We start from the raw sequence: 13,042 nt of genomic DNA, 5'->3' as shown, positions 1-13,042 counted from the left end.
GCTCAGTGGGTTAAAGCCTCTGCCTTCAGCTCAGGTCATGATCCCAGGGTCCTGGGATCGAGCCCCACATCGGGCTCTCTGCTCAGCAGGGAGCCTGCTTCCTCCTCTCTCTGCCTGCCTCTCTGCTTACTTGTGATCTCTGTCAAATAAATAAATAAAATCTTTAAAAAAAAAAAAAGAGGTAGGAAAGGTTATGCATGTATTCTAAATCTAAAGAAAAACATGAATGAAGACAGAACGGAGAAACTCTTGGGGAAACAAGAGTGTTGCCAGTCGATGTGGTTTGGGGCACCTCTAATGAAGAAAAGGCTAAAAAAAAAAAAAAATGGTGCCAGACCTGTTGTGATGAGCACAGGATGTTATACTTAACTAATGAATCATTGAACACTACATCAATGCTAATTATGTACTATATAATGGCTAACGGAACATTTAAAAAAAAAAAAATGGTGCCCCCTGAGGAGGCTGTGTTTGGTGTGAGAGACAACGTGGAGTCACCAGAGGTCAGAGTCAGGAGGGGAATCTACCCACAGATTTGAGTGGAAAGAGACAACTGGGCAGTGGGGGAGGGGTGGGGCGGTGCACACAAAAAGGGGGTGGAATCAATCAGGAGTCATTTGTTAATGAGAGCTGGAGTTAGTGAGTAGAGGGAGAATTTGGCAAACATAAACGGAATACAAATGGTTTTATGTTATTTAGCACTTGATAAAACTAAGCAATAAGGGAGAAAAGAACCAAAGATAATTCTCAGTTTTCATTATCTGAGTCTGTGGGAGGAATTCTGCTGAAGATTCATAATATCTTAATGAGAATAATATTTTTCAATGGCAGCAACTAAGTACAAGCAGCCAGTGCAGGGGCAATATTCCTAGAGAAAAAGTCAGGAAATTGGGTTTTACCTCCGTACCAACAACTAACCACAGGTATGACCCTTGTCAAGACAATTTATTTCTTCGCATCTTAGTTTTCTAGCAGGCAAGTAAGAGTTGGATAATCACCATCATTTCTTCTAAGTATATAATTTTAGTGTTCCACATTATAAAGAAGCTTCTTTATGAACAGGGACTGTGTCTTTTGTTTTAGTCTACACTGCAAAGTCAATGCTTAACACTAGTACTAAAACCACAATATGTGCTCAATAAATACATGCTTAATGAATGAGTGAATGAATAAATCAATAAAAGATTGTGTGTTTTGGGGCACCTGGGTGGCTCAGTGGGTTAAAGCCTCTGCTTTCGGCTCAGGTCATGATCTCAGGGTCCTGGGATCAAGCCCCATGTTGGGCTCTCTGCTCAGCAGAGAGCCTGTTCTTCCATTCTCTCTCTCTCTCTCTCTCTCTGCCTGCCTGCCTCCCTCCTTACTTGTGATCTATGTCTGGCAAATAAATAAAATCTTAAAAAAAATAAAAGATTGTGTGTTTTTATCAAGGCCAAAGGACCGATTGATTAAGTTATTTATTTTTTTAGGATCTTATCATTTATTTGAGACAGAGCAAGAGTGAGAGAAATCACAGAGGGAAAGGGAGAAGCAGACTCCCTGTTGAGCAGGAAGCCCAATATGGGACTCAATTCTAGGACTCCAAGTTCATGACCTGAGCTGAAGGCCGATGCTTCACCAACTGAGCCATCCAGATGGCCCTTGTTCTGGTTTTTAAGTCAAAAGAGCCATTTGAAGTGTTAGCTTCATTATTAAAGCTGGATTTGACACCAAAAAAATTACAGCCACACTTCTTCAAAGTTATTTGCTATTATACACATGTAAATGTTCCCAGCAATGATTACTCTTCAAAATAAAAAACTTATGTACATTTCTGTAGATCTCTTACTCCCACTGCTATCTCTATAGGCTGCTCATGCTATGGAAAATAGAGATCTAGCTGAGACTGAATTGGAAGGAATTACTTTGAAATTTCCCTGGTGTAGAAATCTTACATTTGGTTGTGCATTTCTATAGCACTGTTTGAAGATAATATACATCTTGAATATTTCTTTTTCCTATAATATATTGGCTGACTCTTTTTATAATGCCCAGTTACTTTGCTACCTTGTAAATCACGATCCAGCAACATATTTCACGTTGCAACTATTGCTTTGATTCATAAGGACAAAGGATGAAGGAGCCAAAATTCAGCAGAACTGTTTAGACAAACTTCTGCACACAATTATTCTAGAAAGTGTATTCACAATTTCTCCTTTCCTGATCTATGAGTTTCAAAAGCAGGTTGCTAATTATTAATACATTCTCTCCCCCACCAAAAAACACACATTACAAAATACCTGAATTGTTAATACTATATATACAAAATGCCTAGATGATAGATTGTTTGCTTGTAATAAAGTTGTTTGGACATCGTATCTAATGTCTTATACATTTCTTAACCCAATCCTAACCCACTATTTTTTCTTCTTATATAAAATTTGATAATATAATGAATTGGAAATGCAAATAGCTCAGTCTATGTTATAGACTAAAACTATAATAAGATAAAATCTGACCTTCGTAAGATGAATATTTTGATGTCATAAGATAAATAGTACTTTGTAAGAAATTGTATTTAATATTATCCCAAATAAGTAAATGTAGTGAATATGTATGAAGTAAATACGTATAAAGTAAATAAGTAAACTACTCATTTCAATGACTGAAATCACAGGTGTTTTATAGTGAATTGCACTCACATTATAGCAAAGATGTAATTACATTGTTTATCCACAGAGTACTTTTAATAACTTCAGTGTTAGCATTATATTCCTAATAATGAATTTAGCATGGGGTTTGAATGAATCTATTCTCCTCTCTTATGCAAACTGATTTCTCTACAAAGGTGGGTTTGGTAGAAGAAAGAGATGTCACCGTGCATGCACGTGTTTGTGTTTTTGTTTTGTTGAAATAGCTAAGAAACTAATGAAGTAACATTCCTGTTTGTTACAGGAATAGAATGTTCTTGAGCGGGTGAGATGGCTAGGCTCTCTTAAAAATGGGAAATAAGGATGTTAGCGTTACACTTCTGATTACTGAACCCATCTATTTTATTTTGCCTGCCCACAGAGTAGAAAGACATACATTGTTCTAGTGGGACAGAATATGCAAGATTGACCTTCTCATTCTCCTTGAACCAATTTCCACAAAAAAATAGAACCCAGTGAAAGAAAACACAGGGATCCCCAAATGCATACTGAAAAGTAATCCATTTTTCACTCATCAGATAACAACAGTTAATGACTTAGGTCACCCAACTTCGCTCTCCTATGGCCTCAATGAAAAGGCCAGTTCATTCCATTAGGAAATCAGTGAGATGAATCGTAATGAAAACCCATGATTCTTTGCCAGGATTTAGCAAAGGCCATGAATAGCCCAGCTTAAAAGTTGAATTTCTTGTTTTCCTTCCTGTGTGGCTCTCTTTGAAAGGACAAGAAAATGGTGCATTTGGTCTTTGGAAAACCCTTCTTAGAGTGGGAAGCCTTGCCAACTGGTTTAGGTTCATTCTAGGTAAATGAAGCCACAGGGGCATTAGGAATAAAATGACCAGAGGAAAAATTCGCAAATGAAGACAAAGTAACATGTTTAGATTTTCTTGCTAATATAGTGAGGGTATCAAACAGATCCCATTTTACAGGAAACAGCACCTTCAGGGCATGGAGTCCTGGGACAGTCCTATCACCCCTGAGTTCTCCTTTTGGTGCAGTAGTTCTGCTATCACATGACCTAAGTGTTCTTAAAAATCCACCATGCTATACATGACCTAGGAAAAAGAAAAAAAAAAAAGACAAAAATAAGGTGGGGGGGCATAATACTTAAAAGTTTTGTCGCAATATATAATTAAAAATAAATAATAAAAGTAATAAGGAAGGGGAGGTGAACCATGAGAGACTATGGACTCTGAAAAACAATCTGAGGGGTTTGAAGCAGCAGAGGGTGGGAGGTTGGGGGAACCAGATGGTGGGTATTAGAGAGGGCACAGATTGCATGGAGCATTGGGTGTGGTGCAAAAATAATGAATATTGTTATGCTGTTAATAAATAAATAAATTTACCCAACAAATCCCCCCCCCCAAAAAAAAGTAATAAGGAAATTTTCAAAACTCAGGATGCTAATAGAAAGAGTAGCAGAGTTTTACACTTGGTCAGTATTAAGGAATGCATAAATGCTACAATAAACACAATAAACATGGCACTTTGCCTTGAGAGAGGTCTGAGGTTTACTTGTGGACATGGGCATCAGAAGAAGTGAGGAGAGCTTATGAGTTTATTGCAAAGTGGTGGAAGGAAGATTGTCTGAAATCTGATGGAAGTTGTAACACTGGGGGATGGATGAATGAGCCCGTAACACATGCGGGGCCCTGAAATGACTGGGAGATGTCCTAGGATCATGTGGATGAGTTTTGTGCATCCCTGTGTTTCTCATGTCAAGTAGGTAAAGTTGTTTTCATGTACCTAGTGTTTCCTGAGCACAAAATCACACATAGGAAACACAAAGCTTAGCTCAAATTATATGGTATCCTCACACTGTTCCCTTGTATATCAAGTGCATGAAACTAACTCACATTTTCAGAACAAGTGTGACCCAGAACTGACTGCATATTCTCAGATTATACTTATTTAATACCTGAACGGTCAAATGAAGAGTCAAGTTTTTCTTATCCTTGTGGAGATTTCCAGATAGCTGCTCAGTTCAGTGTTGTGTTGACATATCATTCTAATTCTAAATTCGTTAGCTGGCCCCAATAATGCCATTCCCTTATTCGTACTAGAGGACCGTAATAATGGTAGAGTTGAAGACATTAATCAAGAGTTTCCTTTCTTCTTACATGATGGAGTGTGTTATTGATCGGATCATGTTACCCTTCCAACTCCTATCTCTATCCCAACTGTTTTTTTTTTTTTTAAGATTTTTTTTTTTTTTTTTTTTTTGACAGACAGAGATCACAAGCAGACAGAGAGACAGGCAGAGAGAGAAGGAGAGGGAAGCAGGCTCCCTGCTGAGCTCCCGGTGCGGGGCTCGATTTCAGGACCCGAGAATCAGAACCTGAGCCAAAGGCAGAAGCTTTAACCCACTGAGCCACCCAGGCGCCCCCAACTGTTTTTTTTTTTTTTTAATTCTATTTGTTCCAGGTCTCAATTATAGCATTCTATAGCCTATCAACATATTATTGCTACATTCCAAAAGTTTATCCAGCAATCTCTTATCCTTGAAATGTTCTTTTCTTGTTTCATTTAAAGTTGGATTTTGTTGTTACTGGTTTTTTGTTTTTTTTGTGGTTTTTTTTTTTTTTGGTGTTGTTCCAATTCTGTGACACTAATCCACTTACTTAAAATATCCAAAGCAAATGCTTTTCACTATACTTCAACTGGTTTTTCAGTTCTGCAGAGTTCAAAATCTTCTCTGTCTAGGAATATTACTCTTTGGAAAAGATTTTACAAGGATCCAGTGTAAATATAAAATAACAGGAACATGCACACCATGTTTGGCCTCTTTTCCATCATGTTTTTAATGCTAATAATCCAAGAAAACAGCCTGTAAAATATGCACACACGTATGTACATGGCAGATCTTCTTGTAAACATCCCTTCTGTGATTAAATTGATTCCTGAGGAATTGGTTAAGACAAGCAGTATCAAAGGTCACTTTCAAAACTTCCTGTGCCCCTGAGAATGTTTTGTGTTAATAATACGCATTAGTTTTACAGCCACTTAAGAAGACCTCATTTATGTCAAACCAGAAACAGAAAGCCAAGTTGAAAACAAGGGGAAAATCCTACCACTTCTATAGAATCAAATGAATGAAGACGTCTGGAAACAAAAGAAAGCTGTTTTGAAAGATTCACTGAAAATCTCCATCTCTTGTTATTTTATCCCAAAGCCTACACACCAAGCAGAAAGCAACAGGAAATTATGCCATCCAGGGACAGGGGCTGTGTATTGATCAGACAGGATGATAGATGTGAAACAGAGGAAAGAGCCAGACTTAAGATCACAATTGTGAAAAAGCAAAGCAAAACAGAAGAGTTGGATTCTCAGTGCTAATCAGCTTGCTAAGCAGGAATTCTTTGCCATTGTAAAGAAAGTAGAACTCTTAGAGAACCTTTTAAACTTCTTCACATTTAGGGACATGTGTTTTTTTTTTTAATTTTCTTGAATACAAATATGTAAATATCAACCAATCAATCCCAAGCCCTTGTGGGGGCAACTTTGCTTGAATCTCCAAATGGGGATACCATGTGAGAACAATACTGGATTTCTTGAGTGAAAAGAAAATCAGCAGGTGTTTCATACAGAGAACATGATTTCACTGACAGTATTAAACCCTCTTACCTACATCTCTGAAGACAAATGCTTCCATTCTCTTTATGGAGCCAATATGTTTTGCTTTCTCAGAGTAACACGACACAGTTCCATAAACCATAGATGGCTGGTGAGTCACTTTCCTAGAGATCAGAGCTTATCAGAGCTTGAAATTTGAATGTTGTATAACTGCCCCAACTCTCCAACATTGCTCATGAAATTCTGAAGTTTTAAGCAGAGAAGGAAAACATGTTAAAAAAAAAAAAATCAGATTTTTTTTTTTTTAAGTGGGAACTCAAATCACCAATGTCCTGCCCTTATCGGGCTGCTGTTGTCATAGTCTGCATGGGAGACGTCTCATATGATTGTAATTACCAACATAACCAAGATATAAGAGTAAGCATCAGGGCCTGTCTGTAAGAGTGCCTAAGGTGATTTGTTTTAAAAAGGAGAGAGAGAGAGCTGCAGATGAATGAACTTAGGAAACTGAATTGTGCAAGTTATTCAGTTCAGCAGCGTCAACTCAAATCTAGCTTATGGGGCCCAGTTCGGGCATCAGTAACCAGAGGAGAGTAGGGAACAGCCATCAGTCAAAAATACTCTTGTCTGAGCAGTTCTAAGCTTGTGACAGATGACACACTGAAGAATTAGTTCCTCCTTCCTCTGGGAGAAGGGGCAAGAAAGAGAAGAAGAGTCTAACGGTGGGAATAACCCACTGAAACTCCCAAATGTGAGTTGACATTAGTTGGGTATAAAGCAAAAAGACAAGGAAATAGTATGTGACCATTGCACAGAAAATATACCCTGGATTTCTCATCATTTCTGCCTCTAGCAGATTTTTACTCTTTATTTTAGATTATTTTATTTGCTTGTTTAACTAGACCTTGATGCTGTTGTTGGTTGCTGACTTCCTCACTGACGTTGCTTCGGGTACTGACACCTGCAATATGTGAGCTCTTCTGAGCACCGTCTTGGATGCTGTGATCTCGAATGATTTGCTTGAATCCATTCCCTGAAATCTGCTGACCTATTGGCTGGTCCCCTGAGTACTTAACCACTTGTCCGGATAGAGTGTGGATTTTCTATTCTTACTGGGTTACCATATTTGTAGGCAGTGCCTCTTTTTCCCATAGGTTTGTCCCATTGCCACATGAACTCCTCAGTGCAAGTCTATTGTTGGTTTCCTGTACTTCCATTTGGGGCTATGAAAGGCAAATGCCAGCAGGATTGGGGAACCCAGTTTGGGTGCCTGATGCATGTTAAGCAGTCTGCATGTGTCAATAAAACAATGGATTAATGAATCGACTTGGCAATGTCAGACCGTTGAGTCATCTGAACATGCAGACATAGCTTGTGCTATGACAGCATCAGTCTCCATGCATCGTGAAATAATGGGAAGCAGATTGCTACCCGTTCCCTCAAATTAGTCTGGAATGAATAAAATAGCTTCTACTAATAACCATTTCCCAGCATGCCTGTGTGAAGAAGAAAGTGTATGAAGGAAACCAGGTATTTCGTCTCTGGGGTACATGATTGTGATAGGTGGTTATGACTCATGACCTTTCCCATTACTCAGTTATCCAAAAAAAATTTCAAAAATTACTTGTCTTCATATATATATATACTAAATAAATTATAAATATATATAGCAATATATAAATGCATATATATATTTGTAAGACTCAAAAACAGAACTCCTAGTGGGGTACCTAGGTGTCTCAGTTGGTTAGGCGTCTGCCTTCAGCTCAGGTCATGATCTCAGGGTCCTGGGATCGAGCCCCGCATCAGGCTCTCTGCTCAGCAGGGAGCCTGCTTCCTCCTCCTCTCTCTCTGCCTGCCTCTCTCCCTACTTGTGATCTCTGTCTGTCAGATAAATAAATAAAATATTAAAAAAAAAAACTGACAGATCTAGCTCAGGGTCTCAACTTCACCACTTACTCATCCATGACCTTGAGAGGTCACCTTGCTTCCTTTAGTTTCAATTTTTTATCCGCAAAGTTAAGATGACTAAAAGTCAAACCTGAAATTCTTTCCGGCCTAGAAATTCCATGGTCTTGGATGAGTTTTTGTCACATTCCTACATTTTAATTGTAATTTACTGTTCTATGAGAATAAGCCAAAGCTTTAGATACATCCTTTGTTTTCTTTTGCTTTCATTTTAACATGCAACGCAACTATCATATGGTTTTTAATTGAATAGATTAGAATGAAATAAGCCAAAGCATTTCACCTTAAAGGTGACTGTATAATATGTAATTCTGATATTCAGTAATAGTGCTGGCATATCAATGTACGCTGATCAGGCCCATCTTGAGAAATGGAGCTACAAATACATACATTGCCATTCAGGCATAGAATTTTCCTCCACCACAAAGAAGGTGGTTTCTTACTGAAGTGAGTTAGAAATGTTTTGTGTTTGAGTACACATGGTTTCAAGTCATGCACGGAATCGGTTTATGGAGGCTGCTCCTTCAGTCTGTCCAATGGGTTGGTGATGGTGGTATTTAAAGCTATGGGGGAAAAAAAAATGTATCCTCTTACTAAAAAGGAAGCAGGATCCTGTCATAGAAACACACCCATTCTGGCACCTGTATCCTGGAAATTTTTGTTCCTGATCCTTTGCTCTTTGTTGGTTTGGTCAACAGACAAAAGCAGTTGCTCCAACACAACCAGACAGAAATCCGTAAGCTCAGGGAAAGCCAAGACTTGCTTGAATAAGCACCGTATGCAGCAAGGTAAGGGTACCAAAATGGGTCAAAGTGTCCCAAAGCAGAGAAGTGTGAACTACATGTTACGGGGAGGTTATAGTATTCATTGTCATCCGTCCAACTTTCAAAAAGCAGCACCTGCTCTGTGTGTGGAAGAAATGAGTATCACTTTGTGCCAACCTCAGTCAACATCGAAGATGGACAGAACTGAGTCACTAAACTGTGGAGCCACAGACAGCGTTCTCCTCTTCTCTTGTATTGGGAAGGCAGGGCACCCATTCTCTAGGGGGCAGAATTCTCTCCTTCAGACCTAGTTCTCACAGTTACACTACTTCCATGCTAATGACATGAATTCTAAAAATAAGTCTAGTAGACCAAGGACAGCAGTAAGACATCCTGCCAAGGTTCTCTTGGTCTTACTTTAGTTAGATAGCTATTCTTAAATAATGAACCTTCTCATGATCCATTTGGATTATACTTGTTTCAGGCATTTTCTGAGGAAAAGTTGGTATCATGACAAAGGAATAGAAACTAGGTTGGTTCCATATGTCCTTATTTTTTCCCCAGAAGAGATACAAATCCATGACTGTCATCTAGTTAAAAGAGAATCAGTGCAGGGAGCAAAAGGCCCAGGGAAGCAACCATCTTGAGCTATCTATAGCGGCTTTCTCCCATTGTAGCATTTGCTCTAAAGGTCAGGCGCCATGTTAAGCACTTCAAGTGTGTTATCATATTTAATCCTTATAACCTCATGAGTCAATACAAAACTATTACTCCTATTTTGCAAATAAAAATATGAGCCTCAAAGTCACACTGAGAATAAGGGTCCCAGGTTTTCTCTTATCATTGGCCTTCCTCCTGTACCTGTACTTCTGCATATGGCCCTTGGGGCAGAAGTGAACTGGGCAGTCTCTTTCATCTAAATGAGAAACTTCCTCTTGAATTAAAACAGATTATTTCTGAGTATTCTAAAAAAAAAAAAAAGGCTGGGGGATGCACAGGACCAGAACCCTGCTATTGACTGCAATGTTAGTTGTCCTGAATGTTGCAACACTCTTGAAAGTAAATGGGAAGTAGGATACGCCAAGCTTTTTTTTTTCTAGGACTCATCTTCACCAAGAGTGGGGGGATATGTCGGGTTAGTCACTTTTCTTCCTCGGACTCTCACTACTTCATTTAAAAATGTCTGTCTTCCTCTGACTGGTAGAATAGGGCTTACGATGTCACAGAGGTGATTTTCAAGGTCGCTGGGGGAAAAAAATACCAGCTTCTCTTGAACTAGGTTCACATACTGGAGGTCAGAGGGGGCATTCGTTCAGTTCCTGAAATTACGTAAGCCCTTGAAACCGATACTGATCTGCAAGTTCTTGGATGTTCTAGACACACAAACCACAAGGGGATTGCGGAAAGAGAAGGTTGCACACCGGTTCTATGGGATTAACCTAATGGAATTTTCATTCGATATTACACTGAGCAAGTTAAAATTCAAGAACCTGTTAAAAATCTCAGTAAAGAAAGAATATAAATCTGAACAGGATGTTATCATCCTCACTTTAAAATCTATAGGAGTTATCCAGCTGCATTCAGTCTTTAAATACACCTACAGTTTAACAATCCTTTTTAATGACTTCCCCCAGAGGCTCAATTCCATTCAAATTATATCCAATCCACATTTTAAATCTCACCAGAAAGTTTCCTTTAACTTTCTATTTTCCAAGCTATGCCTTTTCACGTTATTATAATCATGGGTAAAATGACCAAATTCTGTGGAAAAAAGAAAAAAAAATCAGGATATACGGTCCAGAGGAATATGTTTCTGATTTAGGAGTTTATTTCCAAATAAACAAAATCTGATTATCTTTTTAATGAATTGCCTTTTTTGAAAAGCATATAAAGGCACAGAGATGGACTGCCATAGAAAATCTGATTTGCCCTGGTCACGGGGCACCTTTCCTAATTGTTACACAAAAACAACAGCTACCACTGTGGAAAACCTTAAAGACTCAGCAATGTCTATATCCTAACTGTAAAAAATGAATAAGCTTTTAAATAAATAAGCCAAGAATTAAAGTAACTTACTGTCCTCTTGAAAGTGAGGCACACACTTAACATTGACAAGTCAAAATAATTATTTGAGTTCAATAAGAAGTGATATTACTTTTTACATTTTTCAATTTTATTTTATTTTTAGAGATGGAGAGACACAGGTGGGGGGAGGGGCTGAGGGAAAGAGAATTTTAAGCAGGCTCCATACCCAGCATGGAGCCAACCTAGGGCTTGATCTCAAGACCTCAAGATCATGAAATCAAGAATGGGACCCCAGCCTACTGAGCCACCCAGATGTGATGGTATTTTTATAATTAGCCATTAGTTACAACATTTTGAAATTCACACATCAAGGTTGTTTTAAAAGTGCAAAAAACTCTCGTATATTAACCCATTAAAGTACACAAGAGCCACTTAGTTTGTTTTTTTGGGGGGGGGGTGCAATTTCTGTCTATACTATCTATTATCTATTATTCAGGATCATCAGAAAACCAAACACAGAATTTTGTCCCAAGTGACCATTTCATAGGCATGATCTGGTTTCACTCCAGCTGCCTTTCCATTTTGTTCTCTGTGTATGTACAGTACTTGGACCAATGACATTCGAGGAAGAGGGTGTTCCCCAAGTCATCAGGAGCAAACAATGCAAATCTGGGGAAGGAGGAAGCATGAAAGACCAAGGAAACAGAATCCGCTCTCCCCTGGAGAGCTGGCCTTTTTCTCCCTTTCCTTTTCGAACAAACTTCTCCATCTTGTTTTTCACTTCGCTCTGCCCAGTGCTCCCTTCTAATCTTCCCGAATTCCTGGTTAAGGTCTAGCTAGAATTGCCGCATGCACATGTGCACGTGCACCGCAACAGCTAGTGAAGGTGGCAGGGGGGTGGGCGGGGGACGTCCACACCTTAAACCTCATAAGAAGTATAAGGAGATGATGAAGGTGTAGACACACAGGGCGGTTTGTCTGTTTACTGGGCTCATTTCCAAAGGGCAAGCTGTTGGTGCCTCTAACCCCACTTCATGCCACCTAATTCACTTCGACCACCAGAGACCCAAACTCAGGAGACCCTTGAACATGAAAGGCTATGAGCCCCATACCACCTCCTGTTTCCTGCTTTTGCATGTCAATTCTCAGCTGCTCAGTCCGCCTCCTGACTTGCTTACGGGGCCATTCATAACTGTAGTATGAAAATGGATCGGCTTATTTGCCTAATTGAGAAAGTTTAAAGTCTAGAACAGGTAGATCTGTTTTGCCAGTGACATACGAGCGGTCCATGCATTTTCAATAAATCCTCCCTCCTTCCCAGGCTAAATAGGTCCTTCCACAGACCACTGTGCAAGGCTCTATGATCATACTTGTAGCTACAAATGATGATTATTTATACGCACAGCATTCTTCCCCAGCATACTGGGAACTTCTCAAGGCTGTCTCATCATTTTGGCAGCTGCCACCCACCCTCCTCTGTCCCTCTAACTCTCCATGGTAACTTCATAGTAGGAATTTCATATTGCCTTTTTAAATAAATATAGAAGTTAAATCTCTAAAAAAATATATATTTTTAAAAAGGGGCGCCTGGGTGGCTTAGTGGGTTAAAGCCTCTGTCTTCAGCTCGGGTCATGATTCTAGGGTCCTGGGATCGAGCCCCGCATCAGGCTCTCTGTTTGGTAGGGAGCCTGCTTCCCCCTCTCTTTCTCTGCCTACTTGTGACCTATGTCTGTCAAATAAATAAATAAAATCTCTAAAATATATATACATATTTTTAAAGAATATATATATCTATACATATATATACATACATATATATTTTTTAAAATAAATTTAGAAGTGAATGAATAAATGACCTTTGGTTGTCCTTCATGTCAACAAATGCCTTGGTACTAAAGAAAAATACAGCTTGTGTTATTTTGCAACAACTCTTTATCACAGAGCAGGTAGGCTCCACGAGATACAGATTACTTCCTCAGTCTGATCTTATTTACTCTTTCTCCTATACCACAAGGAAAGGCAGCA

This window comes from Mustela nivalis, assembly GCF_964662115.1.
Source record: "Mustela nivalis genome assembly, chromosome: 17".
NCBI lineage: Eukaryota > Metazoa > Chordata > Mammalia > Carnivora > Mustelidae > Mustela > Mustela nivalis.
The sequence above is the reverse complement of the archived record's forward strand: the minus strand, read 5'-3'. Positions refer to the sequence as shown.